Source organism: Dermacentor silvarum, chromosome 9 (genome assembly GCF_013339745.2).
Source record: "Dermacentor silvarum isolate Dsil-2018 chromosome 9, BIME_Dsil_1.4, whole genome shotgun sequence".
Lineage (NCBI taxonomy): Eukaryota > Metazoa > Arthropoda > Arachnida > Ixodida > Ixodidae > Dermacentor > Dermacentor silvarum.
In genome coordinates, this window is record NC_051162.1 from 22707112 (window position 1) to 22722835 (window position 15724).

General features: G+C 46.4%; 1 protein-coding gene and 1 long non-coding RNA gene across 2 annotated transcripts in view; both read left to right on the plus strand.

The window, feature by feature from the left end:
• Positions 1-15724, plus strand: part of LOC119465156 (uncharacterized) — a 109474-nt gene that overhangs the window by 30059 nt on the left and 63691 nt on the right. The gene's annotated exons all lie outside the window — the stretch shown is intronic.
• On the plus strand, positions 8321-15253 carry LOC125940320 (uncharacterized). Its single transcript, XR_007463530.1, has 2 exons — positions 8321-8514; positions 15037-15253. It is a non-coding gene; the product is annotated as an uncharacterized LOC125940320 (long non-coding RNA).

The following is a 15724-nucleotide window of genomic DNA, read 5'->3' on the forward strand; positions in this document are numbered from 1 at the left end:
TGTGAGTGCCAGTGAGTGTGAGTGCAGGTGAGTGCGAGTGAGTGCGAGTGAGTGTCAGCGAGTGTGAGTGGAGGTGAGTGCGAGTGAGTGCCAGTGAGTGTGAGTGCAGGTGAGTGTGAGTGCGAGTGAGTGCCAGTGAGTGTGAGTGCAGGCGAGTGCGAGTGAGTGCGAATGCGAGTGAGTGCCAGTGAGTGTGAGTGCAGGTGAGTGCAAGTGAGTGCCAGTGAGTGTGAGTGCAGGTGAGTGTGAGTGCGAGTGAGTGCCAGTGAGTGTGAGTGCAGGTGAGTGCGAGTGAGTGTCAGCGAGTGTGAGTGGAGGTGAGTGCGAGTGAGTGCCAGTGAGTGTGAGTGCAGGTGAGTGCGAGTGAGTGCGAATGCGAGTGAGTGCCAGTGAGTGTGAGTGCAGGTGAGTGCGAGTGAGTGCCAGTGAGTGTGAGTGCAGGTGAGTGTGAGTGCGAGTGAGTGCCAGTGAGTGTGAGTGCAGGTGAGTGCGAGTGAGTGTCAGCGAGTGTGAGTGGAGGTGAGTGCGAGTGAGTGCCAGTGAGTGTGAGTGCAGGTGAGTGTGAGTGCGAGTGAGTGCCAGTGAGTGTGAGTGCAGGTGAGTGCGAGTGAGTGCGAATGCGAGTGAGTGCCAGTGAGTGTGAGTGCAGGTGAGTGCGAGTGAGTGTCAGCGAGTGTGAGTGCAGGTGAGTGCGAGTGAGTGCCAGTGAGTGTGAGTGCAGGTGAGTGTGAGTGCGAGTGAGTGCCAGTGAGTGTGAGTGCAGGTGAGTGCGAGTGAGTGTCAGCGAGTGTGAGTGGAGGTGACTGCGAGTGCGAGTGAGTGCTAGTGACTGAGTGGAAGTGAGTGCGAGTGAGAGTGAGTGAGTGCCAGTGAGTGTGAGTGCAAGTGAGTGCCGGTGAGTGGAGGTGAGCGTGAGTGAGTGCCAGTGAGTGTGAGTGAGTGGAGGTGAGTGCCAGTGTGAGTGAGTGGGGGTGAGTGCCAGGGAGTGTGAGTGGAGGTGAGAGCCAATGAGTGTGAGTGGAAGTGAGTGTGAACGTGGTGAGTGCCTGTGAGTGTGAGTGGAGATGAGTGTGAACGTTACTGAGTGCTGTGTGAGTGGAGCTGAGTGTGAACGTGACTGAGTGCTGTGAGTGTAAATGGGGTGAGTGCTTCTGGGTGTGTAGAGGTGAATGTGAACGTGAGTGTGAGTGCAGGTGAGTGTGAACATGAGTGAGTGGTTGTGAGTGGAAGTGAGTGTGAACGTGGTGAGTGCTTGAACGATAAGCAGAGGTGATATCGGTTCACCTTGCTTGCGGAAAAATGGGGGCACTTTGGGTCTACAAGCTCACTCGCGGTGATGACTTATCGCACTAGCAGATTGTGCACGCCAAGGTAGAAACCACTCACTAAGGTCGTAATAATCCAAGGATCAGGCATGATTGAGACAATGTATAATGAGACGAGCGGATATATTAAATTGCAATAGTAATTATATGGACACTCTAAGCGAACTTCTGCCGTGGTCGTGGACGTCGTTGTGAGGTTCCGTATAAAGTGCAAACACGGTAAAATCGTCGCAGCGTGCCGGTGGTACGCTGCGTGTGCGAGTGCAAGCTTGCGAGGGTCAGCCGACACTTGCCGCTCAATCTCTCGCGCGCGAGGGAAAAGGCGGGGCGGAAGCGCGCTGCTTCTGCCGCGCGTCAGGCATTGGGGAGGGGGGGGGGGTTGTCTTGCTCCGGCAGCGGCCGCGTGGGTGTCGTATCTCGAAAGCGATCTGCGACGTGGAAAAAGGGCGCGCGCGCGCGCCTCCTCTTCAAAGCAATTTGCGACGTGAACAATGTTCAACTAGAGCCGGTAACTTCGTATGCGCCGTCTTTTCGATGTTTAGTTCGCTTTGAAGCGAGAGGCGGCACGAAGGTCAATTAGCTCGCGGCTATAGCTGCACCTCCTTACCCCAGCGTTCTGACAGCGAGTTTCCGCGGTCATCGAGCGAGATGCGTTCATGTTTACCTGTTCGCGCGTGACACCGTGCTTGTCTATTTAGTTAGTATGCGAATGTTTACAAGTTTATACGGCCCATTAAACTACTATCCTTGCTTCGCATAGCTCTCTACTAATTTGCTATCGCAATCGAAGCTTCGCCTTATGGGCGAAACTGCGACATTTTCTTTAATACACCAGGGAATATGTATGGGCTGGAGCACTGATGGCAGACATATCCTAATCATGACCGGCAAATTCTGCCATGACTTCCACCGAGTGAAGACGTTTAATACCGTGTGATTTTTTACAGCTTCGCTGGTCATCCGCCTTCAGAGGGTGGAATGGCTCCTCATTTTCTTCCTGCTTCCCTCTTAAACGTACACGTACAGGCTCCTTATATAAACAGGCAGAGCGGAAGAGGGACTAGCCAAGTTAGCACAGACTAACAGGCACGCACGCTCGCATACATGGAGAAAAAGCGAAGATGCAATGATAGATACCGCTTTGTTCTCCCTTTTGTGTTTGTTTCGGCATTAACTGGTTGACTAAGTATACGGACAGTCAATCTCTCTCACTATTTCCCGCTCTCTTGTCTCAATCCGACCGAAGGGCAGCTTAGCGAGCATGGGCGGCAAGCATGCACACGTCTAATGTCAATGACAGAGAGATGGACAGAGAGAGTTTGGGGCTGACATCAATGTTTATGTCACCATGAATAAATTGAAACGAAAACTTTAGTCGTGCTAGTTTTGCTCTACTTTGCAGTGTTAATAAACCAGCTCTCTTTAATAATTTAGTCAATGAATCCGTTAATTTCTATTTATTAAAACATAACCTTATTGCCTTCCTCTGCACCCCTTCCATGCTTGCAATGAGTTATTTTGTGTACGGAAACCAAACAATATTGGCGTGCTCCAGCACTGTTCGAACAAGCATTTTGTAGGCCAGGAAATTTTATCTGGGTGCGCAGGACGAAGGTGTCTTCTCAGAAAGAAGAGTCGCTTTAGTGCTCAGCATGTACATTGATTTCCACTTGACGTTGTTTTGTTAACATGGCTTTCCCATCGGAGAGCGTATGTTAAAGTGACACCTAAGTATTTACGCTAAAATGCACAAGTGAGAGGTGTGTCATTAACAATGTAAGTAAACTCAGATATCTGTTTCTTTCTTACTGTTAGCGTTACAGAGTTTTCGGCATTTAGAGTCATCTGCCACTCCTGACACCAAGAAAAGGAATATTTTTGTATATGGTGATTATTACTGTGATTAATTTCGCGTTACGAAATACAATAGTCAGCAAATAGACGGATGTTACCATGCAACCGGGAAGGCAAATCTTTTATGTATATTAAAAATAAACCTGGGTCCAAAACACTGCCTTGGCGCACTCCCGATGCAACAGGTGCTAAATTAGAAGCTTCGATATGAATATACACGAATTCTGAGCGGTATAGATCGGCACAGTGACTCATGAGGGCACTCACTCACACTCGCACTTATTTCAAAAGGGTGAGTGCGAGTGAGTGCCTGTGAGTGTGAGTGCAGGTGAGTGCGAGTGAGTACCAGTGAGCGTGAGTGCAGATGAGTGCGAGTGAGTACCAGTGAATGTGAGTGGAGATGAGTGCGAGTGAGTGTCTGTGAGTGTGAGTGGAGGTGAGTGCGAGTGAGTGTCTGTGAGTGTGAGTGGAGGTGAGTGCGAGTGAGTGCCAGTGAGTGTGAGTGGGAGTGCGAGTGAGTGCTGTGAGTGTGAGTGGAGGTGAGTGTGAACGTGAGTGAGTGCGGGGCCTGGAAAAAAATTATGGTGAGTGAGTGTTCTCGCACACTGCTGACCTATGTATATATATGCCAGGTTTCTCGTCAATAAAGAATCAGATGAAAATCAGGGTAACGTGCGCCTTCGTCTCTTCTTTTGCATCGTTTTTCGTGCGTTGCATATCCGAAGTAAAAAAAAAATCACTGCAGCGTCTCTGACTTAACGTCGCGAAGACTGATGAAACAGCGGAGCTGGTGGCTTAAACTTGCCTTTTACTTCGCTTTAACTCCACTGTTTTCATAGCTCTTAACTTGGCTTTTACTTAGCTTTAACTTGTCTTTAGCTTAACAGTATGGGGTTGTGGTAGTTGAAGCCACCAGCAGCCCTGTTTGATTAGTCTTCGCGACGTTAGGTCAGTGAAGTTGTGGTGATATTTTTTGCAGACTTATGTGTAAGTGTCCTTTAACAAGATTGAAGCATTTACAAGGAGATATTACTTTGTGTATACTTCTTATATTTGTCGTTGGGGCCAAGCTCGAGCAGCTTCCCGTCGTCTTTCCTGCCACGCCGCTTTTTCTTCCGGAGACATTTGCTTCTTCCTCGCTACACTCGTCGCCGAACGTCGGAATGCTCTGCGCAGACAGTGCACGCTTTTATACTGCGCGGTAGACCCCACCCCCATTTCGCTATCTCTCCCCGGAAAACGTCGCGCCGCCGCTACGCCGCCGTCTCTCGCTGACTCCACCCACCTGTCGCTCGGCGCGCGCTCTCCAGTTCTCATCCTCGCCACTCTCCGACCACCTGTGGCTGGCGCGCGCACCTCATTGGATCTCCCTCTCCTTGGCTCCACCCCCAGCAACTGCGCCTCCGCTTTTCTCTCTCTCTCTCTCCACTCGTTCACTTGCCTCGTTTCGCAAAACTTATCAACGCAACGGCACGGTTGAAACTCGGCCTTAAACAGCTCCGCTGTTAAATGCACTAACTCGCCCAAATTACAACCCTTGTCTGCTTCGTCATTGATCCTTCATTCCTTGCGGCACCATGCCAGGCGGAAAGCGTGGCTCCTGGAATACAAATGTAGCACGTACAGACGAAGACACAAGAAGCACATCAAGGCACAGACACGGCGCATGTGTCTTATTGTGTTCTTGTCTGTATGCGCGACACTACTCTAGTATTCCATGATGCCATACTAACAAGCCCGTGTTGCGACACGACTTGCTCGTGGTTCCTACCCATGCCCAATATTCTATGTGTGGTCCTCTGCCTATTCCCAATCACTCTCTGTTCCTCACCGCTCCTGGGAACAGAAGGGCGGGCTCTATCTCAGGGGGGAAGTGGAGTGGGCTGGTCTGCATGTTAGGTTCATTGTGGAGAATAGAAACGCGCAGCAAAGAAACACCGGGCGACAGGACAGACAAACATGAGCGCTACTCCCAACTGAGGTTTATTGTGTCTAGCTCGCTTTCCTGTGTTTCTTATCTTCGCGCCACCATTTCCCATTTCCGTGTTGGGGGCTGTGGTCCCGCACAAGAGGTGTGCTGGGCGATGCTTGTGCCACAAAAATCGGAGACATGGCGCAAGTTCTTCCGGTATTTTCATTTGCCACGCAATACTGGCACCATCTCGCGGTTAGGCCACTCATCCCGCATGAATGAGCAATACAATAACAGCCATGTTGCACAATGAATTCGGGATTTCCAGAATGGCACCAGTTTCGAGATGTGCGCCATCACACTGGCCATAAAAAAGCACTGTTGTTCCCCTTACTTTTTTTACAAAAACTTTATTTTATGTATTCAAGCCGAAAAGTACCAGGAACATCTATTTCTGATGACCCACATTTCGGGAAAACATATTTAAAGATAGGTACTATCTTGGGAATAATTTCTAGTGAATACGTTTTGCAAACTCACTGGCTACAACTCGTAAGTTGTAATATGTACTGTAAAGTAATTAACTAGGAAGTTCATTAGTCAGTGTTTGTTAAAAAGTTGAATGTTTCAATTTTTCGTGCTGGTAACGCCCACCTCTCAATAATCCAAGTCACCGTCAAGAATTACGCCAACTATAACACAGGTGATCTTTAAAAATTCCGTAAATCTTAAAAGTGATCACCCCTTATCTGGTTATCTGAGAAAGCAAGCTCCAAATGTAATGCCGTAGTTTTTTACGTGATCGAAGTCCAGGGGTCAATTATAACGCAGGAAATTTTGAGTACACGTCAAATGGCATTGCAGCAGAATGTTCTATGTCAGAAGGGTTAGTATGGTGAACATTTATATAGTCATCTATCCCACTGAACACAAGACGTTTTGTAGCCGTCTTGGACCAGCCAAAATCAACTAGAACGTCTACAACTATTCAAGACGGCTACAAGACGTCTTTATATGTACGTCTTGAAGACGTCCTGCGAAGGATGGCTTGAAGGCGTCTAGTTAAGCTGTTTTAAGCTATCATCTTGCTAAGACGGCTAGAAAACGTTCTGTAAAAACGTCTGGAAGATATCTGTGCGGATCCTTATCCAGATATATGTATAAAATATGCGTTTCAGTTTTTTCCGCTGCTTTATACGGTTGTTAGATATCTAGCACCCATGAATACTGGTCACACAGCCTGTACTTAAAAACGTGTACATGCACTGCCTATCCTTTGGTCTGTCATTTTACCATCCTGTAAGATGTACATTTCCATTAGCTGCACATGTGTCGTTGCACAGTACGTCCAGTCTATACGTATTTCACGAACAAAAAAACATGAAGCAAACGTAAAAAAAATGTGCTACATGGAAGGCAGCATACATGCAAGACCTATAGCTAAGGCCTTTAACCACGTTAATTGAGAAAACAGAAAGAGTGAAAAATAAATCCATGGGTTGTACGTGCCTAAACTATGAAGCAGACCGTAGGTGGAGACTCTGGATTAATTCTGACCACCTGGGATCTTTAAGATACACATCAATCTAAGTACACGATCGTTGTTGTATTTCGATCCTATCGTACCCGCGATCTCAAGCTCAGCAGCGCGATGCTATAGCCACTTAGCTAACGTGGCGGGTAACAGAAAAACGTGTGCCTGCGCTGAGCAGCTGCGCAAATTTAGTGTGAGTGTTAGTTTCAGATAGATGAATAGGTGAGTTCGATGATATATTTTTGTGGCAGAAGATCGCTCGGGTTTTTTACCTGTGCGGTTTTCTGCAGGCTGTCACAAATGGTGTTTTTCGCACGATGCTAGTTCAACATCCACGCCAGCGCGTTATTTGACAGTTTTTCGCTCCTACCGAAATCTGCACATTGAGCTGCATCACAATTCCGCTGTCAGCTGTTCAATCATGTAGTAAAAAACTATAGTATCGCAAGTTCCTCAATTCCTTAAAACGCGTTTCACCGTCGTGTACTCCGAAGTTGTGAGACTGAATTGTTCATTTCATCGCTCTTTCAAATTAAATACCTATATACGCTCAAAACCTACAGCTAAAATTGGCGCTATAAATAAGGATGTGTACTTTGGTGGGAGAGCAGCACATATGGCATTTCATCTAGACGTGTTCGTTTTGCCCAATTATTTGCAACCACAGCACGGCGATTTTAGCAGTGCACCACATATTATAGTAAGCGTTCCAGAAATTTTAATACTGCAAAGTTTATTTGCGACCTCTTTGAAATGTTTTGAATGACCCTACTTTGTATATTTACTTGGAATATTTGTCACATACATAGAAGCGCTAAGTTAACTAATTGGTAACTACACCAAGACCGATATTGCAGTTACCAGGACCGAGCACGGTTGGTCCGCAGCTCATGATCAGTGCAGCCATATACAGCCGATGCATATCGGGGGTATTATGCAAGCGTCTACCAAGATCGGAGCGCGTAAAGCGGGCAAATTTGCTTTAGAAATAAGTTTGCAGTCCACGTGTGCTTATATCACAACGTTTACAACGGCGTTGCAAAAAAAAAAAAAAAGCACATTCGATAATTGGCGGTATCTTTCAGAGCCGCGTATACTGCATCTATTTTGTCTGCTTTGGACGTGTTATTAGGTGCACATTACAAAATTGCGATATCGTTTAGTATTGCTATGTCGCAGAGTTGTAAACATGATAATTTCCAATTTTCGAGACTCTTTCGAAAGACAGCGCCGACATTAAATCAACATCTGCTTCCAGCCCATACTTGATTTTACATTGTATTTTAAATGCAAGAAACGTCATCGAAATCGGTGTAGCGATTGCCGAGAATGTCGATTTCACCATTCCTAAGTATCCGGAGCTAACGCTGCAAGCATTGCGCATTTCAGTGCGGGCGCGTCCGGAGTTTCCTTTCTCCGTGCAAACGAAAGGCTAACGGCGCCGCGACTGGCAGACATGGAAGGAGGATGAGATTGGAATTTTCTGCCTCCCCCCATGCTCGGCGGCCCTGGCTGCATAGCGCCTCTTCCTCTTCACAACCACTCTCTCTAGACGCCTCCAACTATCACGTGACAAAAGCCATGAGCGAGGGCGTTGGTTTGGTCGCGGGAGCTCAACCTCCCTTTCCGCTCAACCTCTCTCGCGACCTGCCCTTTCAATCTTTTCCGTTTCACATCTTTCACGGCGGGAAGCGGCGCCGGTTGTTCGGGCAAGTCGGTTCGCGCGTTTGTTTCCCGACTTCGAAAACTGGCCGAGCGTGCTCTCCATTTTGTGTCTTCGATGCGTTAACCAAGGACCCTTGCTGACCCTCGGAGTACGCGGCGTCGCTTCTTTGACTCGGAAAGCGGATTCTGCCTCGTCGATACGGACAAAAAAAAAAAAAAAGTGAGTACCGCACGAAAGTGCCTTATTTCTGAGAATTGTTACCCCCAAATGCCCTTTGTATGGGCATGTCACGTTCGCGCCACGCGCTCGAAAAGTATACTGTGAGCTTGCCGCCGTCTTAAACGTTGATACATGTTTGTCACAGATAAAATAATGCTTGCTTTTTCCACATTGTGAATAACTATTTCATGACGCGTTTTCGTGTTTTTCCTCGATGATCCTGACAACGTGCGAGATATAGCGCTGCACTGACAAATTTAATTCCTAATTATATTGCAGTCATCCATGGTCCGTGGAATGCGTTCGGGACAGTTAGTGTCCCTGTGGGGGTGAAGTGCTAAAACACCCGTGTACTTAGATTTAGGTACACGCTAAGGAATCCCAGGTGGTCCAAATTATTCCGGAATCCCTCACTTTGGCGTGCCTCATAATGTAGATCGTGGTTCTGGCGCGTATAAACCTCATAATTTTTTAACGTTAAGGAGAGTCAATTACTCATGGCAGGCTTATCACAGCTGCTGCTGTACGCATGCCGAAACTTTAGGGCTTCAACTAGTGTCGCTCGTTTGGCGATACAGAACTACGCTGCTTGCTCTTCCAGTGGACCACCATTCCTGCATTAATATTGTTGGCGATCACGAACGCGATGAGGCAAACTTGCGTAGCCGACATAATTTGTTTGGCATGTTTATTGTTATTCAATTCCTGGCTGGCGCGGTAGCGCCATTAAAAAATATTCCTTGCCTCGAATCTTGATCCCCACTGTTCTCGCGTAAAATCGCGCGCTTGCTGTTGCGTGTTACTGCGCTTGCTTGCAACGTGTTATGTTTTAACTCGTATTGTACTGGTTGCGTGTGACTCACTTGTTTTAGTCTTTTCATTTGCGTTTAGTGACGGTGATGTAACTGTGTACTGCGCATTTGGTCGAGCTACTCTCACCCACGCTTCGAATCTATTGATTGCTGGTAGGCATTTCTAAAATATTGCGATCTTTGTGGGTGCTTGCTCATGGATGGAGACTCGGGAACACGCCGCTTTGCGCATAATTTTCTTTCGCGCTATCAATTTAACCCATAAATTGTGCATGCAAATTAAGTCGCATCGGCGTTCCTACCGCAAAACATAATCTGAATATGCTAAATCTCGCAGGCTGAAAACGAAACGTTAGGTGAACTCGTAACTAAAATTCATGAAAATCTGGGGCTTTACATGCCGGAAGCGTGATATGATCATGAAGCACGCCTTAGTAGGGGACTTCAGATGAGTTTTTACCACCTGTGGCTCTCTAGCGTGCAGCCAATGCACAGCACACGGACATTTTTGCATTTCGCCCCCATTCTAATGCGGCCGCCGCAGGCGGGAATTGCGCACCTTCAGCACGCCCCATATTTTGTTTCCTTGTTTGTTTCTCTGGTTAAAGAAATATCGCCAGGCCATCTACGCGTTTCCACGCTGTTGTGTTCTTTCGGGGGTTTTACGAGCCAAAACCACTTCTGATTATGAGGCACGCTGTAGTGGAGGGCTCCGGATTAATTTTGACCACCTCAGGTTTTTTAACGTGCAATACAACGCAAGCACACGGGCGTTTTTGCATTTCGCCTCCATCAAAATGATCTCGTGCTCGCTCGGCAGCGCAAAACGGCTTAGCCGACTAAGCCACCGCGGCGGGTCACGCTGTTGTGAATTGTTGCTTTGTTTCTTGTTTAACCGTTATTTTATCAGAGCTTCATGGGATCGCTGGTAGCGATGTCCTCCAACGCACTTCTCTGAAAGGGAAGGGAAATTGAAATTTTAGTGTTGTTACGAACGTTTAGCAAAGCAGCTATACATCGCTTTATACCGTTGCCGCGACGTTCTCAGGCACAAGTCTGGTTGGCGCGTGCTCGCTAAGCTGCGCCAGTTGTACGCGTGGCGTGCTTTTTAGGCAATGCAAGCAAACCAACCGGTAGCTGCTGGATACGGTAGCGGCAATAGTAGAGCGGCATATGGTAAATGCTTGTTCATTTAATGTTCCAGTGGGAACCCGTGAGGTACCTGAATAATTAAATAAATTGAGGTATGTGTACCTACTCGCGCGTAGCGTCAAGCGTTGAGCAAAATCAGACACTTGCAGCGTTCTATCAGCAAGCTGAAGCGCTGGTAAACAGGACGATGCATGAGAGAGTGGTTTCCTGTGATCCACTTAACGATAGGCCTTTGTTATCGCAAGACTAATTATTTGAAACGCTGAAAAGGTCATTTCTTATTCCTCTTGTGCCATAGACATGCGAAAATATAGTCTACAAGTCAGGCCGCATTGTTGTTCCAGAGCGGATTATGTGACCATATACGTGGTGTCTTTTTTTAGCTGCACCAATTTTTTAAAAATTGCCTGTGGCAGATAGCACAATTACAAACCTTGATCAAAATTACTCGATAAGGCGGCCATTACGTTACGAGAAACCAATATGCTTTCCGAATAATTTACTTAATTGCGCTAATAAACGAACTACTTTGCAGCACATATTTTTAATCTACGAATTGTAGCTAGTGGGTATGCAATGCATATCGACTTGGACCGAGATTTGAGGACTACGCTAGTTTCGATATAATAATTTTGAATGTGTCCACCGAAATGCATTGGCGTTGCAGTTGGTGTGTGCTTCAATGTATGAAACAGTGTTTTCTTAAAAATTAAGTTAGAAAACTGTGCATTTTTACTGCAAGTTTGATACCGCATATCTCGAAACCGCTGCCATCCTCAGAATTTGTTCCAAGTCGATATGCCTGGCATAATCACTAGCTACAATTAAAATATGTGCAGTGAGGTAATTAATAAAAAGTTAATTAGTGTAAGTGTCAATTGTTCAATTAAACGTTTAGATTTTTCGTAGAAGTAATAGGCCACCTCATCGAGTAATTTAGAACAATTTGGACAGCACAATTGTGCTGTCTGCCACATGTTCTTACAATTTAGTTCAGCTAAAATAAAAAGGACCATGTAGAATGAGAACATACCGTATGTTCTCATTCTACAATGGATGGATGGATGGATGGAAAACTTTAATGAACGTCCTGAGGTACGCGACTCAGCGCGCAGCGGGCCGCTCCCACGTTGGGACAGTCAGGCCATGCCCGACCGCCGCATCATGGGCCCTCTGGACAGCCCATAGTTGCGCCCCGGCATCGGGGCTCTTGATAGCGGAGAGCCACTTGTCCTCATTTATTTGTTCCGTGCCTCGTAACGAGGGGCAACGCCAGAGCATATGGTCTAAGCTAGCGAAGTCATTGCAGTGGGTTTTTTTTTTTTTGACTCAACCAAATTAAAAAAAAAAAAACATTGCATGTGGCAGATAGCACTTGGGCAAGCGCAATGGTCCAGTCATATCACATGCTTCAAACCATTACGTTATTAAGCTGCTTTCTGTGTTACATAGAGAGAAAGTAGCATTCTTTAATGAGATGCTGGAGATCTTAGCCTGGCTATTCGCCTGACATGCTATTCCAGGTGCTTAATAACGTAATGGTTTGAAGTAGTGATATGACTAGCCCATGGCGCTTGTAATTGAGTATGATGTTACCGGTAAGCTGAACCAACCGCTGAGTAGGTTGAGCTTACCACTGAGGCGAGGATGACAGAAGAAGGTGAATACGTCATTGCGGCCTCAGTAATGATAGAACAAGATGTTGGCCTTCAGAATAACACACGGATGTAATGTCCTATCGTTTGCGCCTTTAAATAAATAAATTGTGTGACCTGTATGTGCGGCATATGTATTTTTGTGTCCTCATTAACTGATAGTTTGGACCTAATTTTTTATGCTGCTTCACTGACAAATCTATCTGTCCTAATTTAAACCACAAGAATGATTAATACGTAGAATTTTGCCGTCTTCAGTGTTTCTGCTCACATTGACTTCCATACTTTGCAACAGCTAGAATAATAAATTCAAATTCAGTGCTGCATCTGGCTTATGCTTTCTCTTGGTTCATGTTACAAGAAGAAAAAAACAGGACGCCGATCAAAAAGTGGTAATAAGAATTGGACGCACGCAAGCCTTGTTCACAACACGAACTGCTCGAAACGACGGCATTCTGCGCATGCAGGCGGGATATTGCCATCGTTGCGATACAGCGTTTTTTCTGTAGTTTTTTGTAGTCTGGATAGCAAGGGATTCCAGAAACTCCCTTCAAATCCAGTTTCCTTAGCAATGATAGAAGCCTTGTCTCGTCGGTGGCATATTCAGCCTGCCACGTGCTCCGCAAGTGCAATGGAAAGCAACATTGTTTCTTCACTTCTGATTCATTTCTAATTGATATCTTTGACATAGGTTTTATGCTTCAAGCGCTTTCAGAATGACTGCTTTCGCTGATGTAAAGATAGTCGCGATTCGCGCCGGCTGTTCTGTATACAATGCTTGGAACATACCTTCTGCATCTTCACATCTCCCTGTTCATGCTGCAACTAGTGGGCCTAAACGTGGGACATTGACGTCATAGGGTTTCAGAACAATTGCGATGGCCTTGCTCACTCAAGGGACATAGGCGAGGGTCGTGCGAGCTCGAGGGCGCGTGTGACCGGCAATGTGGCAGGCCTCAACGATTTTTCGTCGAACGAATGAACATTTCCGGTTATGCTCACTCGGACGTAATCTGTGCAAGTCATTGTCAGAAATCTGGTCGCCAGGATTAAAGCAAAAATTTTACAGCGATCCCGGCAAATTTGCGCTAAATCAGGACGCTCATGGCAGTGGCGTATCAGGTGGGGGTGGGTGACCGGGCTTCCGCCCCCCCCCCCTCTCTCTCCAAATCTCGTCTCTCTTTTTTTTTTTCTTTTTTTTTTTTTTTTTTTTTTACGGCCTGCGCCCTGCTCCGTTTTGTGCCTGGCACGTCGCCTATTAACAAAGGCGCGTATCCTTCGAACGTGCGGCTGTTATGGGCATTCGCGTCTCAACGCATCTCCGACGCCTGGGAACTTAAAAGAACGAAGCACCGCAGTCAGGACGATCGCGGTGCTTTAGCTCCCCCACCCCCACCCCCGAAAGAAATATCCTGGCTACGCGCCTGGCTCAAATTACGTCGCGAACATTCTGAGCGCGGTTACCCCGGAAGTGTTTCATTCGTTGCGTAGAACATCGTTCAAGTTGACCAGTGACCTCGCTTGGCCGCGCGTCCTGGAGTCGACGCTGCCATTCAATATGTCCCCAAAAGGAGGCCTTGTCACGTGTTTTGAAAACCTATGACGCGCGCCGCATATATGTTCCTGCCTGCACGTTGCATCATGAACTGGTGCGGACATGGTGTAGAATTATTTTTCGGCGCAAACTGCTACTACGTTTAAATCAACAAAAGATGCAATTTCGAAAAAGGGCTTGCAGCATGTGTATGATTTGAAAACGAAAAATGTCGCTTGCGACGTAGTTGCGGAGGACATGGCAGCCTCCAACAATGGCACTGGCCTTCTTGGACAAGGCTGTCGTTATTGCCAAGAATTCGGATTTCACGGTAATATCTCGAGGGCTTGCTACCAAGGCTACAGATAAGGCCGAATCGCAATGATGGCATTATTGCATCTGCATACGGAAGATACCTAGGTCGGATTTCTAACAGTTACTGTTTGCAAACAAGGCTGCGGTATAAATGAGTGGGAACTCTTCAGTCATATGCAATAAAATCTTTTTATAGCGAAGTTGAAGGGGGAGCCAAAATTACGTCATTATGTTCATTACTGCCGTTCACTGCAATATATGCGCAATGTCGCGCACAAATTTCAACTTGTATAGAAGCAGACGGTTTTTCGAGCAGCAGAACCACTACATGGCCACGTGCTCGCTGAACTTCTAATAAAACAGCAAAAGAAACTTTGGCGTCCTTAACACACCACTTCTTAGCATCTGACACGATTGCCTTTACGATAGCTGCTTTCTGTTTCAATGTCATGATCTTTCGTTACCGCTTTTAGTTAGGTCGTCTCTAGCATCGCGAAACCGGCGAAACGGCGACGCGGTTGAATAGGTTGCACGCTGCGACACCAACTATGTTCGTCGTGTGCGAGCAGCACGTGGTAGACACAGGGAGGCGTGGCCTCTGAAATTGCACCGGCGCAATCTCCGAGGCCACGCCTATAGCTGCACTAACTATATAGCCTGCGTGGTGCCGCAGTAAGAGGAATTGCGATGGCGATCTAGAGTCTGCTTACGCGCAACTACGCGTAGTGGTGAAAAGTACCAGTGTTCGACGGTGGATTCAACGCAAATACGTAAACGTTTTAAACATCGGCAACGAATGTGTGTTCTACCCTGCGGAGAGCAGAAGCGAGCCTGCAAGGGTCGGGCATTTCTTTTTTCGGAAAAAACTGAAGTTTGGTGTATCTATTGGCAGGATAAGTTTACTTCGTTGAAACGAGGTTATAAAAACATGGATATCTTCGGAGATTTCAGCGGGAATGTCATTTTGTTGTATACAATAATTTGTTATACCCCGTTTCGTTATAACGAAGTTTCACTGTAACATATCTAACATCTTTTGTCTTACCTTCTAATTGCAGGTGCGAAATCTGAGGTCAAGCATCATTGGAACACGCTCAATTTTCTGCGGGTGCATCAGCCTGTGGAAATGTCTAAGCTAGTTCCCTGAATCGTGAAGTGTCCAATTTGTTATAACAGCCAGCCACAATGCAAAACTCTAGGAGGTGCATTAGAAACATTTTGCTTATGTAGTGGCGTGTTATTGATTTATTAAAAATTCTTTGAAACCTTTGACCACTTTAGCGCTTCATTTGTGTGAACAATCATGCTTTATGTTAAGCATACGTGGCTTTGACACGTGTTCATCACTTTTGTGGCTTTGCCAATATTTCAGTGTTGCTATGGTGGGTTGTAAGAAATGGGCCATAGGGATTGGTGCTATCGGTAAAGCCAACCTTTTTTCAATATTGCGAGGAATACGAACATCCTCATTGATTTCTCTATGTAGCAGATAACAGGGAGACACTCAATTCCTTTATAATTAATGCTATAATGGAAGGGTGTTTTGTGTATCTAAATTCTTGTGCGTGCCAAACATCCATGCAAGGAAAAATTCTGTAATAGTGTTGCAGGAGGCTTTTATATTATTCCATCTGCAAATCTAGATCAGTGTTGACAAGGTAAGTAAAATGATATTGGGTCTTCCTGGACGTAATGCGCAGTGTATGCTGTTTCTAGCCAGATCACTGAAGCTAGGCAACATTTCGT